Genomic DNA, 25,736 nt, shown 5'->3' on the forward strand with positions numbered 1-25,736 from the left:
CCACCCCTACATATTTTTAAAGTTGTTCTGAAAATTTTTAAATTCAACGGAAAATTTTTAAAAATATATATTTTGTAGTTGAGACAAAAATAAAGTTTACGTGTTTCGCCAAAATAAGTTTTAAAAAAATTAATGGGGGTAGCTACCCCTAAACACTTTTTATCTTATGTCTATGATGATACATACTTTCTATGCTTAAAACAATTGGAAAATTAGTTTTATAAAGATGGAAGTAAAATGGGGTCCATCAATATGAACAAAAAAATTACACGGGGGTAAACCACCCCCTAATTATGTATAAAATAGCAAAATAAGTCTAAAATTCAGCAAAAAAATCCGAAAAAATACGTGTTGCATACCAAAGGAGGATAAAGGTATTTAGGTACTTTTAAGAGATAAACAGCATTGAAGAGGGTATATACCCCCAAACAAAGATTTATTCTTTAAACTTTGAACAATAGTGATACTCGTCCAAAAAATGTTGGAAACATAGTGATTTTTCACACCATGAACATCGAATTACAGCAATATTAGTACAACCTAATACATCACAATGAGTTTTACAGGAATCGCCGAAGCTGAAGTCCACCGGATTTTAACATTTACCTGGTTTTTCTGCAATATATCCACTTTTGTACCATGAATATTTAAAAAGATTAGTATACCTTGGCGAGCTTAATTGATTATGCACCAAAGACTGAAGCTTAATAATGTTATTCCTGATATGTAAATTAATATCGTAATTCATCAAAATCACAGAATCGGAAAAGTGACGCACATAATTTTTCCAAACTCTAAACCCAAATGCATTTAAATGTTGAATTTTTCCCGTTGTTCCTGTTGGAATAATTTTAATATTTACGATTTAGCGGAGGGTGTTGCTTCTTCTACTACAGTTGGGAAAATTACCACAAAATGAGTCAAGGAGTAAAATGCTATTTGGTCCTACATTTAGAAAATAAATATCCTCCAACCAAATCTTGAAGTGATCTGAAAATAATAAAAGCAATTTTCATTGCTTTCATACAATTTTTAATAGAAGTAGATAATGTAATGTTACCTGAGGTGAATTCCCCAGATTTTGATGCTTCTATATGAACATTTTCGAGCCTGAACAGATGAGCTTCTGCTACTGGTCCAAATTTTGCGTTCGGTTCTTTTAGAACTAGAAATAAAGGTGAAAGAAGTTTCCCTTCAGCAGATATTAGTGGTTGGATAGTGTAACTGTGGATAGTGGACGAAATAGACTGGACAACGCATTCCACCTTTTTTTCTCCTTCAACAGCTAAAGTTCTCCCGAAATGAATTTCCAATTGAAAGCCACTTTGATCCGAATTATAAACATTCTGTATTCCAACATTCGCTATTTCTTGCTTCACACTGGCTACAAATTCATCTGCGTTCGTTTTTAACTCTTTGACATTTTCTAATGTCTTTCCGGTAACAAACCGGTTTACTTTTCTGGAAACGATTCTGTGTTTGCTTTTAAATATAGCAAACTATGCTCGAAAAGCGCGGAAGCGAAAATCTTCATGGCCAATTTCTTGTTGTGCTTGTAATGTCCACTTGCGTACGTCTTTATCATGAATAATTAGCCCGTTATAAACTGCTTTTTTGAAATTCTCTAATGTAATTTCACATATCCTAGAAAATTTTTCTCTATAAATACCGCCTTTATGGAGCGTATGGGCCCAACGTCTTTATTGTTTTACTGAAAGAACTTCTCTGAATTTTTGCTGAACACTCTCAAGACTTACGTTTTTCTGCTTTCCACTTCTCCAATATTCGACTGCTCTTAATTTATAGTCGTATGATATTTCTTCCTCATCTTTTGTGCATCTATCCGTAGGGGAAAAATGCGGATCAGAAATATGGTGTTGAACATCAGCCTCTATGATTTGTGCATCTAAAATTTTAAAAGGTTCTTGGAAATCTAAGGACTCTTCAACCATCATCTACACATCGTTAAATTCTTCCATTGCATCCAACAAAAATGCTTCAAAATCTTCTTTCATTTCAATTTCCCTAATGTTTATTGGAGTTTCTTTTATATTTAATGTTTGGAATGTAGCAAGCAGTAAATTTATAACGTTGAAAGGATTCACCTTCACTTTCAAACCTGTAGAAAGGTTGAAAGGTTTTGTTTGAAAGAAACATTGAATGTTAAAATATTTTAAAAAATATTCTTTTATGTAATAATGTGGATAAAAATCTATAAACCAACATTTCTATACAAAGTTGCAAAAAATTTGAGAAAGCAAAATGGCCCAAGGCCGGGCACCTTCTCTTATTAAGACTTTTCATGTATAATATCGAAATTGGAAAATTTACTGGTTAACTTACCGTTCTGTTTGGTGACTTTTGGTTTATTCTGCGAATCCTGTAAAGTTTGTCTGTCTTTGCTTCTTTGGGTTAGGCAAAATATCAGTGCTGAGAACTACACTTCACTAAACTAATTTAAAGAGAATTAGGGCAGAGTAACGGCGTTGAAAACTAGACTGACAATGAATCTTCTTTCGGATTCTGATTTCTGAAACAAGGTGATTCATTTACAACAGATCGCATTAAAATTAATCTTAAACAAACTCAGAAAATAATGTGCACAAAATTTAATTAGAAAGGTTAATAATGCGAAACAATTTAGGGATTGTTACCCTCTGCAGTGCTGTTTATCTCTTAAAAGTACCTAAATACCTTGATCCTCTCTTTTGTATGCAAAAATGATTTTTTACGTATTTTTTTGCTAAATTTTAGACTTATTTTGTCATTTTATACTTAATAAGGGGGTGGTTTACTCCCGTGTAATTTTTTTTCATATTGGATGGACTGCATTTTACTTCCATCTTTATAAAACTAATTTTCCAATTTTTTTATGCATAGAAAGTATGTATCCTCATAGACATAAGATAAAAAGTGTTTAGGGGTTGCTACCCATATTAATTTTTTTTAAACTTATTTTGGCGAAACACGTAAACTTTATTTTTGTCTCAACTACAAAATATATATTTTTAAAAATTTTCCGTTGAATTTCAAAATTTTCGGCACAACTTTAAAAATATGTAGGGGTGGCTTACCCCTTCAATATATATACTTTTTTAGTGAATTACGTTATTCATCTTTCATCACGAGGAAACTTTTCCAGTAGGTTTGATCGAAATCAATTTAGTTTTTATACACAATACTATACAATCGACACTTGAGACCCCTATCTTTGAGGGGCTCTGGCACCCCCTTAGTGTTTTTCCGCAGATATAAAAAAATATGTGCCGCTTAGCTTTTCGAGTAGTACAACATATTTAAGGGAGAATCAAATCGGCGAGGGACACCTGAAAGACTTTCCTTTTAGTTACTTAAGTTAAACGTTTCAAATTTTAGTATAATCATTATGACAATTGGTAATGTTAGAAATCCGCCAGCGAAATATAACCAGAAAATTGAAGCTTGCATGGATTTGAAATTTTATTTGTTGTCAAGTTTTTAGTGCCCGAGAGTTTATTATTTAAATTTTTTTATCTTAAATTTATTTATAGGAAGAACATGTTTTTATCTTAATTCAAGACTGTATTGTTTATAACACACACACACACACACACACACACACACACACACACACACACACACACAACTTCAGCTTTGTTCATAACCATTGAAAATAATCCTAATATTTTACTCGTTTATGAAAACTAAAATAGAATATGCAGTAAAATTAAAATTTCGAAATTATGTGACTAGATCATGAGTCATAAGATTATAATACATAACATAAGTATTCACAACAAATATAAATAAAGCATAAGATAAATTCACTTTGCGCTTATAAACTTTTGCGTTGTGATGTTAAACATTAAGAGTGCTATTCGTCAAATGTTTGAGCTGAGGGAACAAAATCTGTGAGTTGGCATCCGAACTCCCACACTCGAAAATAATTACACATTAGGGCGCATCGAAAAAACAATTTGTTTGCGCGAAGTTCTAATAGCAATGAAAACTTTCTTTTGGGAATCAGAAACACTCTCCTCAAGTATCATAAAAAAATCTTTCTGTCTCCGCCTCGTAGATATAGCTAAAAATCACAAAAAATAAAAACTTCTTCAAATTTAAACAGCAAAAAACGTTTTTTTGAGATTTAAATTGTTAATAAAAATATTATAAAGCAAGTCGATTTATACCTGTATAGCGATATTTCCATTACAATATTTTTTAACCTCCCTGATTGACTTTGAAATTTCAAAATATAGAACAAAATCGACTTTTTCTCTATTTTCTTATATTTTCTATAAATGTTGAATCAATAATATATGCAGAATGTAGATGTTATCATCATTTTTATTGATTTAGGATTACAAGAAAATATCTAAAAGTGATATGTAGCTCTTTATTTCATAAAAAAATAATTTTTAGTATCTAAATAAGGTAAAAATGTTTTCAAATGTACCTAGATTTACACTTGTACAGTGAGGAGGTGATGTAAATAATTTTCTATCTGGCTAGAATAACGTAGAGGATTAAGAAAAAAACAAAATAACGTTTTTTCGCTATTTTCTTAAAGTTATATGACTTATGAACCATGTGACCAACATACGAGTATTATACATTGCGTAAAATATATTCTGAATTAATTCAAAAGGATAAATAGTCGAAGCATATATTAGCTTGTTATACACGTAGAAAACGATATCGCAAGAATTGCAATATATACCGTAATTTCTGCGCTATATATCGCAATTATCACTTTACGATAGCGTAAAATCGATATATCGTACATTGCAAGATTTTAATTATATTATTATTTTATAATATTATATATACGAAGGTTCTAGTAGTGTCCAAGCGATGTTAGTGCATTATAATATCCTATAGCTTTTATAAAAAGCTCCGGAACCTTCTTGTACGTTATCATACTGCGCTTTATTTGAATACAGAAGTTTTGTGATATCATTGTGCGATATCTTTTTCTCCGTGTAATGTCATTAAATTATTAGAGTATTACTTTTATGCTGCTTTCTTATATTAGTTTTGATTTGGACATCCTCGTTTTAATTTTTGAACCAAAGTCACTTGTAGTTTTAACAATGAGAAAAATCTAAAATTTTTTATTTTTTATCTTAGGTGATATTTTGATGCGTTCACGGTCCGTCCGATAATCCCCAAAATCAAAACATACATGGTTCACTGTAATTTTTGAGTGCATCTTAGTTTTTTTTTTACATTCTACCAGTGTACCACGGCTCACCAGGTTTTTGTTTACATTTTGTTTTTCCTAGCCGCTTTTTGAGAAAAAGAATTCAGTTCAGTTTTGACTGTCTAATCGAGAGTATATTATAGGAGAGCTGGAAAACTCGAATTTTAACCAGCATTTATTTTTCGCATTAAAGTCAGTAAACATCGTATGTAATTTGTAAGTGGTTTGAGTTTGAAAAATGGATTTTCTTAAGCGAATGCCCAGTCATTGGAAAATACCGTGAGTTAAGTAACCGGAGATTTCCTACACACTTTAATGTCATGAGATACTTTTTTTTCCAATGCAAAAAAATTCGAACTGAAGGATATGCAGGATATATGGAATGAAATTTTCATCCCAATTCTTACAGAAGCAAGAATCGCAAAGATCCCTAAAACAGAACAAGATGAGTTGAAAAAATTAAAAAATTAGCATGGAAGAGATAAAGATAAATCCTAGTACAAAAGCAAATTAAATGCGTTTCATGCACATAAATAAAATTTATTTGATATTGCGGCTTGTAAGTGATAATGCTTCATGAACTTGTGAGATAGATCTTTCTGAAGCTGCCAGAGTGTTTCTCTTAGATCAGCGATCTTCCAGGCGAATGAGAAAGTCATTTACATCTCTTCCGAAAATTGATTCCGAACAATCAGATCATCATGAAGTACAATCGAAGCGTTTGATGACTGATGTACTTCAAGATCCAACTAGAAAAGTTATCCAAAGAAAGCGTCAGAAGGTGCCAATTGAAGGTGAAAGTTTTTACTGCGGCTTGATTATGGATGACAATGTAAAAGGCGATTACCAGCCCGCCGAAGAAGATTTTGAGGATGCATCGGTCCCTTAAAGTAATAAATTTATAGATCAGACAATATTAAACTGTCAAAAATTTTTAAAAGTCTGTGACAGATACGGTATCGGATATAGGTATGTTGCTTTACTGGCTTCATTAATTTTACACGACGTGAGTAAGTACATTCCGGAAGTAAAAGGTTTAGTTTTTGAAAAGAGTAAACTCTATCGGAAAGGAACAAAACTCGTCATCAACTCCAGAAATAAAGGCTTTTTACTTCGATGGAAGAAAAAACGAAACAAAAGTAATGGAGGGAACAAGTAAATGAAAAACACGGCAAACAACAAAATGAGAAGAAAATACTTCTTTCATTCGAAAACCAGGAATTACTTATTTAGGACACATATCCTCATATTCTTTAGATGCAAAAACGATTATACATGATGTCCTTCAGTTTTTCTTTGACAAAGAAATTAATACCTCCAATCTAGGTTGTGTGGGTTGTGATGGCTGTTTCACGAATACTGGTGAACACGCAGGTATAATTCGATTGCTAGAATTAGAATTTGGCCAGTCGCTACAATGAAGTGTCTGTCAGCTTCATGATAATGAGCTGCCATTCAAAGCTTTGTTCATAAAACTTGATGGACGAACTTCTGGCCCTAATAACGATTTTTCCGGTTGCGAACTTCGATGCTGTCGACAGTCCTAATCCTCCTGTAGTTGACATTCGCGATATTAGTTCTGATCAGAAGTACATGCTAGATATATGGAATGCTATCAAAGAAGGAGAGTGTTCTGAAGACCTGGCTCGAAAAACTTCAGGGATGCCCGAAGATGTCCGAAACTTCTCTGGAAAAGCATTTCCTTTAATGCGCCTCTGAAGGAAGATCTTTCTGAATGTATTCAAAAAGTAATATAAAATAATGCACTTTGCTCACCCAGAAAATCTTCTTCTCACTATGCTGTACGACGACAGATTTAAAAGTCGGAAAAGCCTGCCAATTTTTAAAACGTAAAATGATTTTGTTTCGAAATTAAAATAGGACGAATAAATTAAAACTAATGTCAGAAATCAACGTAAAAGTAGGTCATTGGCAATACTTTGATCATTTAATTACATTATAACAATATATAAAAGTGTAAATCTAGGTACACTCGAAAATATTTTTACCTTATTTAAACACCGAAAATTCATTTGGTTGTGAAATAAACAACAATATATTATTTTTAGATATTTCCTTGTAATCGAAAATCAATAAAAATGTATTTAATATCGACATTCTGTATATATTATAGGTTTACATAACATATTGAGAATATATTCTTATCGTATATCAAACATTTTATGACAAATAGTCGAAAAAATTGCCGTAACTCTAAGAAAATGGCGAAATAGTCCATTTTTTCGATATTTTGAAATTTCAAGGTTACTTAAGTAGTGTAAAAAATATTTGAATCATTTTTTGGTACAATTTCACTTGCTACGAAATATTTTTTATGATAATTTATATACCAAAAATTAGTTTTATTGTCAAATAAAGAGCAATATATCACTTTTAAATACTTTCTTGTAATTCAAAAGTCATTGCAAATTATTTTAATGTCAACATTCCTTATATATTATCGTTGCACCATATTAAAAATAGATTCTCATTAATGTATATCACACATTATATGGTAAAATAGTCTAGAAATTGACCATGAATCTAAGAAAATAGCGAAAAATTCGATTTCTTTTTGTGGATATTTTAAAAGAAGGAATGTTTTTTCATGAAACTTTAGGGTAGTTTATTACAATTGGTCTTAAACAATTACATTAAATTACAACACATTACATATAATATAGTCGCACGCTTTTAATTAAATTAACGCTTTTAAAAATCGAAAACGCTGTGACGGGTTTCGAACCACCTACTCTAAGTTTAACGGGTTCGATCGCTAACGACTAGACCTCACGGCTAACTTAACACTTAGAATATCAAGAAAAAATGTCGGCTAAAAAGTTAAAGTATGAGTACGTCAGGGCAGTCCAAGAAATATCAGGTCCCCGTTCTTTGAAATTTCCCATTATCACATATTATTAACAAACATGCTTATAAATTTAGAGGAAGTAAATAAAAACATTAAGTAATTTTTTATTACAAATTTTGTAACCCTAAAACCTACAATTATTTGATTTTCAATATTTAAAATTTTTGAAAATTAAACATTAAAAACGTACAAATTAAATTTATATAAAATCTATCAAATTAATTTAGGTTAGAATTTAATGAATAAAATTACACATGTAAAATTAATCCATATACAGTGAAACTCTTCTATAGCGCAGATTTTGGGGATGACTGTGGGTGGGAACTAACTCATTATAGCCTGCTCCGGTTTTGTTTTTTCACGCTTCAGCGCTCGCCTGAGTGACAATCGCGGACCCCGCAGCCCCCGAGCAGCTCCTGTTATACCTGCGGCGCGGCGTCAATTTTTGAAAGAGCTATACTAGGGAAGGCTATTGAAGAGTTTCACTGTATTTAAATTTTTTTCTAAAGTCCTACAAGATTAACCGAAACTTAAACATTTTAAAGTTTGTACGGGGGACTTGGCTTTAAACTTCATCCCTGACAATTTTGACGTCCCTAGCGATTCTCATTCTACCATACTGTTGTGTAATTTCTCTCATAATAAAAGTGAAGATCTCTAAAAAATTCTGCAATCTCTATTTTCTTGTAAGTGAATAGTTAATATCACACGAAAATAAAATTTATATCATTCATTCGATAAAAATTTACATCTTTGCGTTATTTTATGATATACTGGTATGAAAATAATAAAATCCTTACATGAATTATTACATATGAGAATTTTCACTTTTGGACTTGAGATTTTACATAACTCTTTTGTAATATTTATAGTTCTGTGTTGTATTAAATCCTAAAATAATTTTAAACTTGATCTAAATGCAGTAATGTCCTCCATTTACTGAGCTAATAAGGTAAATTTTAATGAACAAATTTTCCATGTGTAACCATGTAACTTTGACCCTTTCCATTCGGAAGGCTGTATACGTCCTGGAAAATCCCGTGTGGAAATAATTTTTTGGCAGACTGGAATTATTCTAGCGCCATCATTGGACTATTCGTGGCTGTCTGTTCACGCCAAATTAGATTAGCGAACTTTTGGGGCTATCTATAACTACTAGATAGAAAAATCCATCACGCAGTTTTATGTAGACCCATTAATGTCGCTAGCCAGAATTTGGCATTACATTAATATAAAAATTCAGTCTAAAATCTAGCTTGGCTCTAGAAAGTACTTCTATTCGGACTTTGAAAAAGAAGGCGTCATTTAAAAACTAATTAATAAAAGATAAGGAGTTACATTTATTGCATATTATCGCGCCAGTTTAAAGTTTCGCCAGTCTTCCGCAACTTTGCCGCAGTGCTCAAATCGAAGGAAATAGAAGAAATAAAGTTGCCTGTGTTGTCAATGCTGTCCCATAGTGTAGACTTGTTAATTTAATTTATCACTAATTAAGTATTTTATATTTTAATAGTGTAGGAAACTACTCTATTTATATATATGTAAGTTAATACATTATATAGTCGGCATAGTCCTTGAAATTGGCAGACGTATATTTCCTAACCTCAAACTTTGTATTTATTTTATTTTATTTTTAGTAGTGCAGCTATTTATAGTTACTTGTTGTTCTTGATCGATTGATCTGACGCACTATACATTGTTTATTGGTAAAATATTGAACGAAAGACAAAGCTAATATAAAAAATTATTACTAGATAAAGATATTTGATCGTTTGGTTTTATAGGTAAGTAAATTTCTTTTCATATGACATGTATCTAGTACTCATGTGCACTAAAATGACATATTTCCTAACCTCAAGTGTTATGCAATGCTATCAGCAGAATTCAACTTTTATAATGCAATGCAATTTCAAATCTACTACCAAAAAAGTTGTCAACAATAACCAGAACCGGATTGCAAGAATCAGATGTTCGCTATGCCGCCATTTAGTGTGAATACTTTTTGTTTCGCGACCACGAGGTTTGAAGTTTTGAGTCAGACATTAGTGATCAGAGTGATTAGCCAAAAATATGTCCACAACTACGTTTAAATGCTATTTTCTCTTGAAATAATTCAATTTTTTGCTATTTTTAAATTCTGCCAAAATTAAAAATATTGTCTTAAAATCTTCCAGATTCTTTTTCGACGTAAGGGCGTTGGAATTAAGACCCAACCTCAAAACTGGATTTGCTCATTTTACTCCATAAATACTAGAATCACATCTTTTCTAGATAATCAGGGCTTGGTTCTCTTTTCTATTAAATCTTTATTCGGAGTAGAACATTAGCTAATTCAAATAGTTTTTGCATAAGCTGTTTTTTTTTATTCTAACCCCAGAATTTGAAAAAAAGTCTCACATAAAAGCTATTGAAATCCACTGATTTTTCACTCCTAATAAAAATTTGGTTCAATGCAGGAATAGGCTCTCATGATTTAAAAAATATGTAATGCTAGTATTTATCGATAAAAATGAGAATTCAATTAATAGGTTGGATCCTGGTTCCAACACCCTTAACGAATTTTGAAATCTCCTAAGCTTAAAATTAATCTTTCAAAAAAAAACCTGTAATCGTAATTTTATTTGTCTCGTCTCCTTAAAGGTTTTCAAAAATTCACAAATTATATATTGTAGAAGCGAAATGTTAAGAACAGAGATATTTCCGAATGTCACAAAACATTTACAATTAACACCTTTTTTCATTAATAATATTTGGAAACATTCTGCCAAAACAACACATAGGAGCTATATTCCATTTTTCATACAGAAATCTGGAATTTGTTAATATTCTCAATGTAAGTCATAGTTCTTTTATGTCAGGAATGATTTAATTATAAAAATAAGTATTAAGTTTGCAATCTAGCTCGCATCTAGATCTACTAGATTCACTATAACGCGCCAGCACCGCTGGTGTAGATAGCGGCTAGTCGATTGGAGCGTTACATTTGCGCACCGTCCCAGCATAGTTTCTCGAGACAGCGCCAATATAGACTCGTGGCGGTCTAGGCTGGAACAGTATAGCGCCATGAATTATTTCCACACGGAATGTATTGCGACCGTATTTGATAATTTTGGTGACATATATGCATCTGTAATTCACTATAAATACACCTTTTTCATTTTTTGTTAAACAAAAAAATTGCTCAAACATTTTTCAAATAGTACGCTTCATGCTATCAATTGTGTGCTTAGTTTATATATTTATCTTATGAAAATTATTTCCACAATATCTGTTTTCGAAACTGAATAAAGAAAAAATCATTTCAGAGGAAACAATGATCGTTAATTGTTGATACCAAAAGAATATGTAAGCCAATTAAATAAGTAGTTATGCAATTAAAGTAAAAATTATTCAATAATTTACTAAACGATTGACTGCTTGACTGATTGAGTAATTGAATGATACATTACTTAGTATTATAACATCGTAAAAACTTGAAAATGGTTTTGTGCAACGAATTCTTTTCCACGCTTCCCCGGAGGTAGTGTATCAGGCGTTTTTCTAGTAGTTTCCCCGGTAATACTTTAGAAATAGTTATGAAAAAGATAATAATATAATATAAAGCTGGGAGACTCAATTTCGTTTTTTACTTTCAATGTTAATATTATATTATGTATTTTCTATTGATGACAAATTAGTAATTTTTAATGACCAGGGCTGTGTAACCATGATCTTGGGCCCTAGTAAATGTTATTAATTTTACTTTTAAATTCATGTGATGTGGATAGTTTACTAGAATCAGTCATTATGTTTGTGGTGGCATAAAATCAATTAAAATATCCCTTTTTTAATTTTCAGGGGCGTTCTGTTACATTACTGGACCCTGTAAATGTATTTTTAAAAATTTAAACTTGATTTTTTTTTTATTTTGTTAACGGAACTAAGAAGAAAGTCTTAATGAATAAATTAAGTTAGAAAATTATTTTTTCGGATTTCTATATTTACGAACCCCCTTGCTTTTCACATATATAATCGCGCATTTGATTAGAAAATAATTTTTTTGTATTGTTTTCTTCGTGACTCACCTTGCCGCTCACATGTGATCTCGCATTCGGTTAGAAAATAAGTTTTTGGGGTGCTTTCTGCATGATTCCCCTTGTCTCTCATATATAATGTTGCATTTGCCTTTGTTCTTTTCGTTTTGTTCTGATGGTTGACTTCTTGAATTTACGATTAGTTTTTCGATGTGTATAATGGTAGGCAGCTTGCTTGCAGAAAGTTCGTAGGAGCAATGGGTTTGACCAATGAGTGAATTGCTGACAACTGCAAACGAATACGTGATTGGTCAAATTGCATTCGTATTGACCCAGTGACGGATTTAGGTATTTGCCGCCCCTAGTATTAATAAAGTTTGCCTCCCTTAGACTAACAGAAATTTGCCGCCCAGACTGCCGTACAAACTAAAAAGATACGTAAGTGACATTGCCGCTTAGGTCGACTTTTTCATTGCCAAGTTTAAGAAAATAACCCTATGCAGCAATGTCACTTATGTATCTTTTTAGTTTGTACGGCAGCATAGGCTAACAGAAACTAACTGTAAGATTTTGCATCCACAGTAATCTGAAATATTGCTTGTCATGTAGCGCTTTTATAATTTTGTTCATTGCATTATATATATTTTATATTTTATATATTGTCTAAATATAAATAAAATATAAATATTTTGTTCGAATTATGTATTGTTTTGCATTGCTCAATAAATTACATGAGTGGGAAAAATAAAAAATGAATTGTGCCTTCCTAGGCTGCAGCCTATGTACTCTACATTGGAAATCCGTCACTGAATTAACCAATAACCTACTATACGTCACTCTTTTAACATTGCGATTGGCTTCAGTAAGCAAGTATGGTAGTAGAAATCAAACTTACGTGCAACACAAACAAAAAATTATTTGCAAACACATATCTTTAAAAAAATCAGGATTTTGAGAAAACTCCATAAGAAATAACTTTGCTTATCTGCGCAAAATTAAATGTAGCGTTCGGGCCACTGTGACCAGACTATTTATGAAATTAGAACTAAATTTATTGTCAAACAGAACTTGAAATTGGTATAATTAAATATACAAATTCTTTTGCACCACATTTGCATGATGTATTTAGGTGTACGTATATAACCTTTCATGGGAAAAAATGAGTAAGGTAAAGTTAAAGGATTTTAAATCAAAAGAGGCACAGCGTAGCTTTTCTGCTTTTCTGTAAACTCGGCGGAAAATTTGATGATTTGTGTAGCAAAGCTATGCTATCCCGACCCGACACACTGATAGCTACTCTCCCCTATGTGACGTAAGCTAAAAACAATATTGAAAATAATTAATACTTTGTTAAAGATGCATTTCAGAATTTCAAAAAAAAAATCCAGAAGCTTGTAACCAGCATGAAAAGGTCGTCTTCGAATAATCCTTAAAAGTATATTTAACATTTTTTTGCAAACATAATGCTATTTAAACTTTTGAAAAAGAGTTTTTTAAATTTTATGAATCATTTTGGGTAAATTTTTGTAGAATTTCAGTTTTTAAAAGCATTTATTGTACTAAAAAGCAATAGAAGGCTTCTGTTAATATTTAAATAATGATATTCTAAATAAGTAGTTAATTAATTTATATGCATGTATTATGTAGTATTTTTTTTTCTTTTCCGTTTCCATTATTCAAATACATCATCTGATGGAATAGAATATATGGGTGATTATAGTTGAATATTATTGGTGTTAAATTATCAATGAGGTATTTTACATAGTTTTTAGAATTTAGTCCTTCAGAATTTTATTTGTGCTAAAGACCTATAGAAACCATTCGTCATGTTTAATCATTTGCCGAAGTCTGCTGAGCAAAGTCGAAAGTTTGTGTCTTATCTATCATGATAGAAAATGAACAATAGAAAAGGGAACTTTAAATTTATCTACGCCTTCGAGGTAATAATTAGTTTTAATGAGGTTTTTAAAAAACTCCCTGCTTTAAAGAAATGAACGGTAAATGACTTGGCCTTAATTAAATCTGAAATGCATATATTTATTATTAAAAATGAGAGTTATAACAAATTAATGTTTAATATTCTTGGGTTAAATTTAACACGAAAAAAACTTTAATAGAAAACCTCGGATATAGAAATTAATGTTTTACTTTAATTTTCAAAAACAAGCTGCTTTCTTATTTCATATTTTTACTAAAAGCTTATATAGTTCTAAACAGTTTTTTTGTAACAAATTCGAACTTTTGTTGGATGAAACAATTAAACACGAAATAAAACTATTAGGCCAAAATCCGTTTATTTCTTAAATAAATTAATAAAATAATATGGAAAATGTACCCTCAAAATAAAAATAAAATATTTAAATTTAATAATTATCGCAGTATTTATAAGAATTTTTATTAAACATTGAAGTATGAAGGTTGTTGGAGTATTGACTTTAAAATTTTCAAAGTCCCCGTGTAGAAATTTTCTTATGGCTAAGCCCTAGTACATTATCGATTCCTTGCTTTTTAATTATAGGACTGGAGTTTTTTTTACGAGTTTCTAATCAAAATTCTAAATTAAGTATAAATTTATTCTATTCTTAATTATGAATATTATATAATTAATTAATCTTTCACTGTATTTTTTTTAAACTAGGAATATCTCTTTCCCAGACAATATTCTGAAAATTAGCAGCCTCGCCTATAAAAAATTTCAAGCGTTGAAACTATTTTGAGACCGTCAACATATTAGCTGAAACTTTTGAGGGTGAGGGGATCCGCCCTAACAATAAAGAATTCACATATGAGGGGGTCGAAAAGGTTTTCTAATACATGAAAATTCTCTGACCAAAAAATAAAATTTACATAAGTGTCGATATATGAAAGACGACAATTATCAACAACAAAATTATTAGTTGTATTATCTACCAAATAGTTGGATTTTAAAGCCAATAGTAGAATTTTTCAGAAGAATTTTCCATCAGAAAATGTCAATTTTCAAAAATAAAGTATATTTTTAATGAAGAGAGATGAATTTTCCTACATAAAAGATGAATTTTCAATTCAATAGGACGTTCTTCAACAGAACAGTTGAAGTTTTGACAAATTATATGAATTTACCATAATAGTTGAATTATATCAAAATAGCTAAACTTGCAACAATATGGTTGAAGCTTACATTTGAAAAGATGAATTTTCAACCAAGAAGATTTAGATTCTACTCAAACAAACGAATTTTCAACAATGTAGCTTACTTATGCTGTTAAAAAGACAAATAATTTGGATCAAACTTTTAAACCGGGAAACAATGTTTAAAAATAAAGTTAAATTTTAATCAAGAAGGTTATTGTATTTTTACCAAGATAGTTCATTTTTCTTTCAGGATAAGGTAAACTGACCATCACTGGGATGGTTAGGAAATGCTAACCCACATGAACCCAATTTTAAAATTGTGAATTAGAATTTATGGTACGCAACCCGTTATAACAAGTGGCTAATGCATTATTTGATCGATAAGAACAAAATGTGCATTATTAATTTTATAGTTAATAAATATAAATGGATATTTTGAAGCTAATCAGATCGCCCATTAGTGGGACACGAATTTAGGGATATAAACTTGAGTGGGCCGCAAAAGAAGCCAATATTGTGGGACAACGAAAATCCAATAGGGATTATCAAAGTAAAATGGCACAATTTACTTATGATTATAGAATACATTAAACAGCAAAAATGGATTGTGGTTACCGTTCAATTGATTATGTATCCTAAAAAAGTTGTTCCAAGTAGTTTATTGAAATCTCCAATTCTAGCCTCAAATTTTGCCAAATACTAGGTACTTAGGTTTAATAGTAAATTTTGATTTAGAATTCATCTTAATTCAAGTTAATACATAAATTTAAAAAAGTATTCAAACAATTTCAATTATATTTTGGTTATAAGTTTTGTTAATTGCTTGAACATTTTATTGACTAAAAAATCTTTTTTGATAAATATTTCAACTATTTTTTTAAAAATTCGTCTTTTTGGTTCGAATATTGATTATTTTAATTTTAAATTACATCTTTCTTGAGCAAAAATGAACCTGTTTGGTTGAAAATTATATTATTCTAGTAGACAATTCAAAAATTTGGTTAAAATATTTTTCCTTTTTTAATAAAAAATCTTATTTGGTTATAAAATGATGTCTTCTGGTTACAAGTCGAAATTTTTGATTGGAAATTCGTTTATTTGTTTAATGAATTGAATGGTTTTTAATTTATAATTAAAAACACTTTTGGTTGAAATATCAGCTATTATATTTTTTGATAAGATCTAATCTTTTTTGGTATAAAATGAGTTTTTTTTTAATTTAAAATTTTGTTAGAAAATTAAAGTATTGGGTTAACCAAAAAAGGTGAATTCTGATGAAAAAATATAATAGTTGACATTTTAACCAAAAAGATTTTAATTCTAAATTGAAAGAAGTACGAATTAATTAAAAAAAACAATGAACTTTTAATGAAATTGTTGTAGCTTTAGCCTAAACAGATTGATTTTTAACCACAGTTTGCCATTTTTCTCAAGAAAGATGAAATTTATAATTAAAAAAATACATTTTCGAACCAAAAAGACGAATTTTCAAGAAAATAGTTCAAATTTTAATTAAAACAGATTATTCAGTTGAGAAAGAATACATATTTTTAACCAAATTGTTGAATAATATAAAACTGTAATGCATACTCACTAATTTTTATTGAAAAATTTAATTTATAAATTTTATTCTTAAACGTATTAAAAATGTGCAAAAACATTACTTTTGCTATTACCCGTGTGAAATAGCCCGGTTTGACACGACCAGAAGAAGGTTTCTGGCCAGAATCTGACCGGGTCAAACCGGGATACTATGTTGTTAAATGCCCGGCAGGGATCTGACCTAGTTTCTACCGGGACCCGGTCGGGCCAAAAATGGTACATAATAGAAGTATCATAACTTTAAAAACATCTTAAGAAATATCAACAAACAACTGTCGTAAGTGGGTCGTTTGTAAATATCTGACAGGCGAAAGACCAATTTTTTTGTGTTTTAGGTGTTTTTTTATCAATTATGAAAGAAAAATTAACCTAATTTTAATTATATGGTTTCCCACTTTTGGTTCTCTGTGAGAAATAACTTTTTCCGAACGAGGTTTTGAATTACGTTATAATTCTTGCACGTTATAACGATGCGGCGACTTCCGGACTCTTTAATGCTAAAAACGCAGTAAAACGTCGGTGGACGCCAGGTTATCCGTTAAGAAATTTGTTAAATTTCACAAAATTGTATTCAACTTTCTGGAGCAAGCGGATTATTCATAAAGTTAAGTGAATTATTTTGTTAATAAGTAAGTATTATATTGAAATAGCAATACGATCATAAATAACAAGCAGAGAGTCTGAAATTGAAATAAGTATTTCATCATAAATAACAAGCAGATAGGCTATATCAATAGAGTAGCCGACACTCAAGGGTCCTTTGTTAAGCTTCCGAATTAAAATTTAGAAGTAGATTTTTTTAATTTCATAGTTAACAGCCTAAAACATAATAATTCGGAATCTACGGGTTTCGATGATTTCAGATATCTAACTTTTTTCTTAAATGCTTAAAATTGGAATTAATACAACGTTTCTCGTAAATGGAATGAGATACGCCAAAAAAGACAACATTTTTTAATTCAACTAGAAAATTGTATATTAGTATATAAGTTATAATTATAAATAATTATAATGAGAAAATTCATCAGTTAAAAAAAAGTGTTAATAATTTGAAGAGAAATTTAAAAAGGAAGAGCGGATTAACCACGACCAACTACTGTAAATAACTCTGCCCGCCCGGTACGTGACGAATACAAGAAGAACATTATATTACCGTCGCACCACTCTTAAAAGGACCACTAAAAGGATCTTGAAAAGGACCCAAATCTTTCAAACTATCTCCGAGACTATTTTGTTTCAAATCGACTCTGTTTATAGATTCAAATGGGCCAGGCTAGTTAGCTAAAGAAAACTCAGAGATTTATTTCGGTAGGGGATAGCCTATATTTTAGTACTTACAATAAATCAATGATTGTAGTTAATATATTTATTATTATGAATAAAGTTCTTTAATTGAAATTCCAACATCTTTTTACAGGTGGAAATAAGTGCTGACGAAGATTCTTATCTCTACCAGTTGGTAGAATATGTTCGCTGTGGTAAAAACGCTCCAGTAAAATTCGATCGAGGAGCCCAGTCAAAAACCGGTCGGATTCCGATCGGGTTACCGTATTTGTATCCGGGATCCGATCGGGTAACCCGGCCGGGATCCGACCAGCGCAGCGTGACGAAACCAAGCAGAATCCGACCGAGCAGCCTGACCAGATTCCGGATACAAGCAGGGCAACCCTGCCGGAATCCGGCCCGAACCCGGTCATAATTTCTACACGGGTAGTGAGGAAATTAAAATAATAAAATGCTGTAAAATTTATACGGAAATTTTGAAATACAAAAAAATGGCGAATTTTGTAGCAATTTATTCACAGATTTTTAGGAGTATTTTAAATTATTTTTTACTAAATGTATAACTCGTCAGGATAAAAATAAATAGTGGTAACAAATTCAAAAGAACTTCAAAAATGATAGAACATTTTTTACTTTTATAATTTATTTTGGAATATAAAAGGTACGCAACGATATTTATTATTGTCTCAGTATTGGACATACTTTTTACGCTTTCCTAGTAATGGCCGGTTTACCTTAGCTGAATTTCAAACCAAAAAGCCAATTCTTAACAATAATGAAAATTTCAAGCAAATACTCGAAAAAAAATGCCTTCAACAAAAAAAAGAAATTTTTCAGAAAGTAGTTCAACTTTAGATGAAATGCTTCATTTTTCGACCCAAGTAATGGATTTTTAACAAAACATGTAACATCTAATATTTGTCTATGCTAGATTGGTGTGAAATGAGAGTGAGGTTTTATTTTGAAGACTGCAAACTTCAGTGTAATTTAAAAAGAGTTTGTCTATTTGTAAGCTGCTTCTTTTATAAGAAATATTAAGTTGCTTCTGTACATAGTAAACTGATTTTCTCAGCGTACTCTTAAAAATATTTTTAAAAATCAAAAATAGCCACTCTACTGTTCAATTTTTTAATGGATTTTGCATGGAATTTCCTTGCTTAAATTATATAGTAAATTATTTTATAGTTTATGTTTAGTTCCTTGCTATCGAGATTTACTCCATGGATATTTGCATTGGTTAAGTATGGACACATTAAAGAATGGTTAACGACATTTCAGGAATGGAATTTTCTTAATTAACTCACGAGATAATAACATTTATCGCTGTAGGGTACATATATGACGAAATAATGATGCTACAAAACATTTAGACCTAGATACTTATGCAGGGGCGAATGGAGATGGAACATCGGCCTTGGAAAATGGTTAAAATAGGCCTATACGGCCTATAGGCTTATACGGAAAATTGTTGTAACAATAGACACAATAATCAATCGTGACACAATAAAACAAAATTTATAAATAAATTATTTGTTGAAAATGTCTTTTCTATAATTTTCAATCTTTTAACATTTTTTTAGTTATATTGAAAGAAATTTGAGCGGAAACAATATTTTAATGAAAAAAATTTCTCTGAAGACTATTCTGGTTAATATTACAAATGCATTATTCAGGCATTTGTCGTCAGAAAAATTCGTTTAATTTCTATGTAAATTTTTTTAAATTAGGAATCTGATGATAATTTCAGAAAAGTTTATAATTTGTTAACAAATTTTATGATTTTTTAAACAAATTTAATAAACAAATGCATTATTTCGTCATTTGTCGACGGAAAAAGTAGTTTTTTTTCAATGTCAGTCCTTTTAATTAGGAACTTTACGGTAATTTCAATAACATTCATAATTAGTTGATTAATTTGATTTTTTTGTTAAACAAATTTAATTGAAAAATGCATTATTCGGGCATCTGTCGACGTGAAAACTCTTTTTTTTCAAAGTCAATCCTTTTAATTTTAGAAAAAAGTTCTTTTTTCATTTAGTACATAAAATTGAAGCCTGAAGTCATGTGTTGGCAGTGACAGAAGAATGTACTTTAAACTCGTAAGTGTATTTAAACCCCCTTGTGTTGGCTAACTGTAAGTACTGAATGGAAAAAATAGAACTTTTTTCTGAAATTAAAAGGACTGACTTTGAAAAAAACGAGTTTTTACGTCGACAAATGCCCGAATAATGCATTTTTAATTTAAGTTGTTTAACAAAAATATAAATTTAATCAAATAATTTCGAATGTTACTGAAATTATCGTAAATTTCCACTTAAAAGGGCTGAAATTGAAAAAAACGAGTTTTTCTGCCTACAAATGCGTAAATAATGCATCTGTTTATTAAATTTGTTAACAAAATCATAAAATTCATGAACTAATTATGAATGTTACTGAAATTAACAGGAAGTTCTCAATTAAAAGGACTGACATAGAAAAAACACGAATTTTTCGTCAACAGATGCCCGAATAATGCCAATTAAATCAATTAAAATTAAATTAATTAAATCAATTAAATTTAAATTAAAAACCAATTAAAAGTACTGCTATTAAAAAAAAGGAATTTTTCCATCGATAAGTGCTCGAATAATGAATTTGTTTATTAAATTTGTTTGATGAAATCATAAAATTCATCAACAAATTATGAACTTTCTGAAATTATCATGAAGTTCCTAATTCAAGAAAATTAATGTAGAAAAAATGAATTTTTATGACGAAAAATGCCTGAATAATCCATTTGTTTATAATATTAACAAGAATAGTCTTAAGAGAAATTTTTTTCATTGAAATATTGTTTTTATTCAAATTTCTTGTAGTCTAACTTAAAAAAACGTAAAATGATTAAAGACACATTTTCAACAAATAATGTGTTTATACAAAGTTTTTTGTTTATTGTATCATGATGGAATACATTTGTATAATGTAAATATATTAAACGTCGGCGATTACAACAATGTTCCTATTATTGACGATCATCGGGAACGTCAAATAAAAAAAAGGGTCCAAATCATTCAAAATGACACCGACTATCAGACACTCTGTGTTCACGTTAAAATATAGGAATTTTTTTTTATAATTCTACGCACTTAACCCTCTCAACCTAGACTTCCGAAATTTTCCACTTAGCCTAGACTGTACATTTTTTACAAGAGCAAACTTTAAAGAGTAGCATCTCTGGATTAAATTAAGGTATCGGGATCATTTTTTTTTCAAAGCTTTGCTTTCAGAGCTTTGCTCGCAAGTTTAAGCGCGCCTAGGGCGCGCGACGGTTGAATCTTGCGCTTCGCACTCGAACCTAATTACACCTCGCGCTTCGCGCTCGGATATTTATTCTTTACATTTGGAATGCTTGAAAAAAACTTTATCAAAAAGATCGCTTTTAGATGGCAGTATTTATATCCGTCTTCATATTCTGAATTGTCTACTTAATTAAGTATAGTCAAAGATTAAGTTTCTCAAAGCTCATTAGGCTTTGAGGTACACATTCTCATCGTGTCACTCGCGCTGCGCGCTCGATTTCCGACAGACATTTGTAAACAGGTTTTGTTGGATTTTTTTCTTGTAACTTTCGTCGTTTTTCCACACATTTTTTTTCATTTTATTTTTTCAACGTTATTTTTTACGAATAAAACAAAAGGATTTCTTTTTATCGAAAAAAGTCACATGAATAAATTGTTTGGCCTTTTTAATACTATAAATATCCGTACATAGAATTTTTAAATTCAGAAAAAAGTGGTCTCAAAAATTTTCAAAATGCGCTTACATTTTGAATTTTTATTAAAAATGCCTGGCTCACGAAGTTGTCCTTATTTTTAAGACCTAAAAAAAGTGTGCCAAAGATGAAATTGATTCGTTCATTTTTTCGAGAGTTATCGTGTTAACGGACGGAAGGCCGGACGGACAGACAGGCAGACAGATGCCATCGTGAAACCCCGATTTTCGGATTCAGGGGGTCTCGAAACGTTGAGATCCGTTGAAGAAGTGTGATATCAAATTTTCGACAATTATAATACTTTCTCAATCATAAATGATGAGGATGTAAAAAGATTAATTGAACAAATGGTACCGATATTTTCAGAAAACTAAAAAAACTTTTCAGTAAAAACGTTTTTTCGCATTTTTTTGTTTAACAGCTTGTAGAATAAAGAAAGTATTTTGAACTGTAATAATTGTGAAGTGCGAGAGTTGCCATTTGAGACCTTGGAAGCAGTTTTTTGTTTTATAAAAAAAAAGACATATTTTTCGGGCTCAACGGAAAATGCTATATTTTGACATTTATAATATAAATGGTTTCTCGTGTATTATCTTTTTCATCTTAATGCCTGCATACAGGGTACTAAATAATAATATAAATCAACTATATATATTTAAATTCACACCATTTATTCACAAAGAAACTTAAGAATATTAGGTTTAACAAGAAAAGCATTTTTTAGTTCTGTGTTCTCGGCTGATTGGCTTTTTACAAGACGTGCAGAAAAGTGCCGTTTCTCTGTCGAGACTGGACGGGCAAGAGTGACAAATCTTTGGCTTTTCAAGTACATTCGTTTGAAAATCTTGGCGTGGATCTGCATTTCTGGCCTTTCTTCATAAGGCAACATCTCATGAAACATATCCCTTAAAAAAGAGGAAAGAGTCGGAAGCGTCAAACGAGTTGCAAGTAAAGGCTTGTCTAAAGCCATTGACGAATCTAATATGAATTTAAAACTGCCAATCCCTTTATTTTCATCGCAGAAAGTATCCTCCATTTCCTCCTGAAAATAACATCCATTAAAACATCTATAAAATAACATCCATTATTCTCTCACATTCAATTGAATAGTAGGACTAAATACCAAATATACCTGAGTATTAGTTACTTTATTGTATAACAATATACAGTGTTATTAACCTTGTGATAGATTTTGTTCTGAAGTCGATTTTCACACGTTGAGCCTAGCCTGGATAGTTTAGACCCGCACAAAAATTTTCGACGCGTAACCTTCGGCTCCTTAAAGGTCCGACTGGCATTAGTCGAATGATGAGATAGTGATAGATAGTATTTTTTATGTAATAATAAATTGCTTTATGTGGTAATTACGTTCTTTCGATAGCGAATCTAAGAATTTTGTAAATTTTCCTCTCCCTCAAACAGTTCGCTACATACTTCTAGAAAATGACGAAAAGGTTCCAAATTTTTAATATAAAAATCAGTTATGACAAGATTACTAGTTTTATGGGTGGTAAAATTGTAATACTTAGCAGATGTTAACTGTTTGGTCCCAACCTATCTGGAAGCAACAGGCCCTTCCGGTAGTAGTAGAACAAATACTTTAATTATCATTCTGTGTCTCAAGTCAATTCTTTCTTAGCTTGGTTTGAGACAGCTGCTACTATTAAAACACGATAAGTCTGTATATAAACAACATTTAGCTGGTGAGACGGAACCAGGCACCATGATCTTTAAGACATATTGAAAACATCCAAGAACAAATCAAGACCAAAATCAAGGCCAAATATTTTTACCTGGGTTTTTCTGCGAATTTCAATTTTATTTTTGAACTTTTTCAGCAGCAATGTGTTTAATGTATGACAATATTACAATGAAAGTATGGCAATATTACAACACCAGTATTTGAAAATTACAACATCACGTTTTGTAACGTTACCTTCTAATCTTAAATGTCGGAAATAAGCTTCAAATACATTTAATATTTGTTACTATTGCTTTGATATTGCACAGAAAATATTAAAAATTTTTAAACTTGTTAGTAACATGTTTTAATTACTTAACATTACTTTCATAGAATATATTAGATGACATTAATATGAAGCATTTGCATAGCTTCCGTCTATATCTTGAAATTTATAAAGAATATAGGTTTTACAGAAAAATCATGTAGTATAATTGAATTGTGAATTGTAATTTTGGAATTGTATGGGCCAGAAGGACAAATTGACACATATGCATTTCTGGATTCAGGTTTAACTGTGACTCTGCTTGGAGAGAAGACAGCCATCGAATTGGGATTACATGGACTCAACAAGTCTTTGGATTCGCAATCAGGATGGAAACTATGTTGTTCATTTTTTTCTCCCGGTTCTCCTGGTAGAAATTCGTGATTTCTCCCAGTTTGAAAAATATATATATTGCTGTTGCGAAAAGTGCCATTTCCTCACATGTGAACAATTATAATAAGTAGTATGACAAAAATTTAATTCCTCATAAAGGAAAATGCAAAGATTTTATTATATATTTTTTAAAGGGCAATTACTTGGAGAGCGTAAATACAGCATAAGAAGTAATCCGTTCGCAACTGGATGTCGAATTCTAAAGAAGTATTGCGAACGTTATCACAATATTCTCTTGCACAATCAGGAACTGGAGAGTGATTTGCTGAACTTTCAAAACAGATTTTGTAACAGTGAATGAAAGTTTAGTAACCGGAGAAAGAATTCCGACGAAGAATGGCGACGTGATACTGACTGGAATGAACGGATACCTGATGAACTTCTCGGAAAGTGGACCGCCTGGTTGGAAGACTTGCAAGGAGTAAAAACATCGAGACTCTCACGTTGTTACGTACTGGAAATTGGCGAGATACAGAAAATCCAACTTCGCGTATTCTGTTATGTCAGTGAACTGGAATTTTATGCTTATGCCTATTTTTGAATCGAAGGTACTAGAGGTATAAAAGTGTCACTAGTCATAGCCAGAAGTACAGTGGCTCAACTGAAAATATTGAATATTCCACGCCTTGAACTTCAAGCAGCAGTGATGGTTTGCCGATTATAACAGTTAGTAAGTAGCCAGCATACTTTTTACATTAACAGAAAGGTACTTTGGACAGCACGACAGTGTCAGATTGGCGATCCATTTTAACGAAGGAGAATGTGGCGGATCATGTCACTTGAGGTACTCTACACCAGGAAGGATTTGAAGACAATCTTTTGTTCAAAGGACTGGTGTTCGTACTTCAACCTGAAACATAATGGCCTAAAGAGAAGGTCAACGATGTACAGTCAGCGGATCCAACAACTCATGAGATCAAAAAGGAGTTTTGTGGCACCTTCATCGCCACGAAAGAAGCAAGCTTGGGTCAGGCGTTTCAACGAGCAGGACACGACATTTTTAAATATTTAAAAGTCTTGAAAAATCCAACAACTCAGTGCGAAAATGGAAAATGGACTGATTAAGATGGACGGATAAGTGACCGCTGATGTAGTTGCACCAGGTGACAAAATCATTTTGGATCGCAAACATCCAGTGATCCAACTTTTAGTGATATATTACCATCGCCAGGCAGGACACCATGGAAGTAAAAGGATAGTCAACGGCCTACGACAAAAATTGTATGAACACGAATCGAGAAATTGGTAAAAAAAGCATGCTGCACCTGTCTCATCTGCCAGCACCGAGGACCGATGCCGATGTCGCCTGCTTGGCAACCGGCTGTAGTAAATCAGCATCGAGCAGAACGGGTACATCGATCAAGATCTACTTCCGAGTAGACGAACTCTATTTTCTTGACAAATTATTTAATTCTAAATTATATTTAATACGAGGGTGGATTGATAAGTTTCCGGCCTGACCAAGAGATGGCGCCACTAGGCCTACCTTGAGGTGGCGTTCTATAGTACCATCCTTAGATAG

This window comes from Belonocnema kinseyi, chromosome 5, assembly GCF_010883055.1.
Source record: "Belonocnema kinseyi isolate 2016_QV_RU_SX_M_011 chromosome 5, B_treatae_v1, whole genome shotgun sequence".
NCBI lineage: Eukaryota > Metazoa > Arthropoda > Insecta > Hymenoptera > Cynipidae > Belonocnema > Belonocnema kinseyi.